Source organism: Mandrillus leucophaeus, unplaced genomic scaffold (assembly GCF_000951045.1).
Source record: "Mandrillus leucophaeus isolate KB7577 unplaced genomic scaffold, Mleu.le_1.0 Scaffold145, whole genome shotgun sequence".
NCBI lineage: Eukaryota > Metazoa > Chordata > Mammalia > Primates > Cercopithecidae > Mandrillus > Mandrillus leucophaeus.
In genome coordinates this window covers 4,598,604-4,602,867 of record NW_012101421.1, presented here as the reverse complement: position 1 = coordinate 4,602,867, position 4,264 = coordinate 4,598,604, and positions in this window count along the sequence as shown.

The window sequence follows — 4,264 nt, the reverse complement described above, 5'->3', positions numbered from 1 at the left end:
ATTGATCAGGGTGAGAAGGACCCGAAATGGAGGGTGCGGGGTAATCAGGGTAGGAAAGGATATTGCTGTGTTCATATAAATATCTTAGGAAATGAGAAGTTAGGATCTCATTTCTGGTTTGAGACCAATGAGACGTGTGACTTGGATTAACCTGTCCTGTGGGGAAAGAAGAGATTTCAGAAAATAGTGGGTGGCTAAGTGGTAGCTGCTGCCTCAGCCCCCTCCAGACTTTAACAAATTCAGTTTCTTTAATAGATATGGTGCTATTCAGGTTATATATTTCTTCTAGGGTAAGCTTTAGTATTTTGTATCATTTAAAGAATCAGCCAATTTTGTATAAGTTGGCATAAAGTTGTTTATAATATTACTTTGTCCTTTTTGTATCTGTTGAATCTACAGTGATGTTACCTCTTTCATTCTTGCTCTTAGTAATTTGTATCTTCTCCCATTTGCCCTTGTCAGATAGGCCAGAGGTTTGTCATTTTTATCTTTACAAAGAACCAGCTTTCCATTTATTTAAAAATTGTCTTTCATTTTCTGGTCTATTAATTTCCACTCTGCCCCTTTTATTTCCTTTTTTCTCCTTGCTTTGGGTTTAATTTGCCTTTTTCTTTTTTTCTGGTTACTTTAAGTGGAAGTTGAGGTCTCTGATTTGTGATATTTCTTATTTTGTGTTATAGAACTTCGGTGCTATAAATTTTCCCCTAAGTACAGCCTTAGCAGCATCTCACAAATTCTGATGTGTTGTGTTTTTGTCTTCATTCAGTTCAGAATACTTTGAACTTGGATTTTTTCAGTTTCTAAATATTTGGGGGGTTTCTAGAGATTTTTCTGATATTTCTTTCTAATTTAATTTTATTGTGGTCAAAGAACATACTGTGTATGACTTGAATTCTTTAAAATCTATTGAGACTCGTTAATGGCCCCAAACATGGTCTGTCTTCATAAATGTTCCATGCACATTTGAGAAGGATATATTAATATATTCTGCTGCCGTTGGGTCGACTATTTGATTATTATTAGTTGATTAATGGTATTACTGAAGTTTACTATATGCTTTGCTGATTTTCTACTAATTTTAAAAGTAATTATTGAAAGATGAGTATTGAATTCTCTGTCAATAATTGTGGTTTTGTCTATTCTCCTTGTGATTCTATCAGTTTTAATTTTATGTATTTTGAAGCTCACAATTTGCATAAATGTTTAGAATTATTATTCCTTTTCCTTTTTCTCTTTGAGATGGAGTCTCTCACTCTGTTGCCCAGGCTGGAGTGTTGTTGATGGCAATGGTGGGCCATCTGGACCATCTGGAGTGGCCACTGCCAAGATGCTGGCTGCAGCTGGGAGGCTCTGCCCGTGCTGTGAGCTTCACAGAGCCAGAGGGAATGGGGTCAAGCAGGAGCCCAGCTCCTTCCAAGTTGGTGGGTGGGAGCTCCCCGGGCATAGCTGCAACTGCCCAAGTGATGGCTGCTGGCTGAGCCTCCCTGTGTTCTTGGAGACCGGGAGCAGGCAGGAGCCCCACCCTCCCAGGTCCAACTGCAGCCACCCGAGTCCTTGCTACAGACCATGTTCTTGGAGGCTGGGAGCAGGCCGGAGCCCCGCCTGCATCCCCCCACCTCCTTTGTGCAGCTGTAGCCACCCAACTTGTGGCTGTGGACCAACCTGGATATCTCTGCACTCTATGGGCCTGGGAAGGCACCCCCACCTCAGCAGGCTTAGAGGTATCTGCTTCTGCTGCCTGGCCTCGCCCTGCTCATGGTGACTGCTCCCATCTAGGAGCAAGGTTGGGGCTGAGCCAGGGTGCTGTTGCAGCCCAGCCAGTTGTGCACATACTTGAGGCAGTACTGACAGGCCATTCCTCTGCTGCCTCAGCCCCCTCCAGACTTTGGGTGCTGACAAACATAGGAGGGAGGCCGAGGGAAGGCCGAGGGCAGTTTGGCATTGGCCTGCAGGTGCTTCTCCCCACAGGTGCTTCTCTGGGCACCATAGAAAGCAGTAGGAGGCGACATGCTCTGGGGCAGAAAGGGGCAAGTCCCCAGGGAAGGCCTGAAGCCTAATGACCAGGCCACCAGTCCCCCTGACTGGAGAGGGAACTGGTGGTGCTTTTTCTTGGATCTGCCCATAGACCAATCAGCATGCACTTCTTCCTCTCTGAGGCCCGTAAAAGTCCCTGGACTCAGCCAGACTTGGGGAGAAGACCTGCCAGCAGAGGGGAGCTACCTACTCCAGGGCCTCTTTTCTGCTGAGAGCTGCAGAGACAACAGGAGGACCAACCTGCAGAGAGGAGCTACCTACTTCAGGGCCTCCTCTTTGCTGAGAGCTGCAGAGATGATGGGACAAGCTGCCAGCAGAGTGGAGCTACCCACTCCAGGGCCTTCTTTCTGCTGACAGCTGCAGAGACAACAGGATGTCTTGCCTGCAGAAAGGAGCTGCCCACTCCAGGGTCTCCTCTGAGCTATCCTGTTGCTCAGTAAAGCTCCTCTTCACTTTGCTCAGCCTCCACTTGTCTGCCTACCTCATTCTTTCTGGATGCTGGACAAAAACTTGAGACCTGCTGAATAGTGGGGCTGAAAGAGCTATAACACAAACAGGGCTGAAACATGCCCCTTGCTCACCACATTGCAGGCAAAGGAGAGAAGAGCTGTGGCCCTTCGGGGAGCCCAGACCAGGAAGCTCCTGAGCCAGAACTGTGACTCCCTTTGGGGCCCTGCACTTCCTGGAGTCTCCAAGCTTCTGGGCACCACCGCGGTGTACTTAGTCCAGTCAAAGCCTCACAGTGAGCCAGGACCCATAGTAGCACCTGGAGCTGCCCACCCTGCTGCAGCCAGCGTGCCTGACTCTGTGCAGTGGCCAGACCCCACACTCTCTTGCTCACACACCCCTTGCTGCTCCACAGCTGGCTCGCCTTTGGCAGGGGTGAGATCCAGGCTGGTAGCATTAGCCAAGCGCAGCCTGAGTGGGCAGAACAATCCCAGTGGGCCCAAGCAAAACTCAGGCAAAGGTACCACTGGCCACAGAGGTTTCTGACCAGAAAAGCAACACCCAAAGTATCCTGTGACACAGTGGCATGATCTCACTGCAACCTCCACCTCATGGGTTCAAGCTATTCTTGTGCCTCAGCTTCCGGTGTAGCTGGGGCTACAGGTGCGTGCCACCACATCTAGCTAATTTTTGTATTTGTTTTATTAGTAGAGACGGGGTCTCACCATGTTGGCCAGGCTGGTCTCAAACTCCTGACTTCAGGTGATCTGGCTGCCTTGGCCTTCCAAAGTCCTGGGATTACAGGTGTGACCAACCATGCCCAGCCTGTTATGCCTCTTGATTGACTCCTTTTTCATGATGAAATGACCTTCTTTATCCCTGATATATCAGTCAGTGTTCAACCAGAAACACACAACAAGTAATTAAATATATGTACATGTATATATGGATTCGTTAAAGAGAATTGGCTTGCACAATTATGAGAGCTGGTTAGGCAGTCTTATAATGCTGTTGTGTCTGATGCTGGAATTTGATGTTGGCAGAGTAGTCAGAAAGGAAGATGGAAGTAAAATGGAAGAAGTCAGGGTCAGCCTGGAAGTCACAAGTACAAACTAGAACCTCATGAAAATGGACTGAAATCCATGTTAGTTCTTGTTGCCTTTGAGCTTGAAGGTGAGGGTATCCTTCAGAAGCTGGGACTGTTTGTCATAAAAACACATACATAGGCCAGGAGTTGGAGAAGCTGAAGGAGGATCTAGAGGATGGTAGAGTAATTGCAGGCCAAGCTGCAACAAAATGAGTCAGTTAAGTGTGTCACCAGTCAGCAACAACATATGTGAATTACAAATGGCTACTATTTCCTTTCCACATTACACATCTCCCAAAAATTGCCTTTTTGGCCCACCCAAACTGTAAACATAAAATAATCCTAGGAAAACTAGTGCACTCTAGGCAAGATGACACATTATAAAAGCATCATGGTCTGCCCCTTGTCAACTTAGTACCATACATGTTTCTTTGAGCCATGCTTTAATTCTCCAAATTATGATGATAATGAAGTTGTGCTTCCACCTTACATAACCCTACTATCACATAACTATTAACATGTTAACCATTTCCCAAAAGAGGAAAATAGTCTTTTTTGGCCCATGAATGGCATTCATTCTGCTCCTAGCTGATAACACTCCTTCTTTCATGTCCTATAACTTAAATACTGACATATATAGTTAACTATTACCACATATTGTGTTAGATGATAAGAAGATGAGAGAAGGAAGAAACA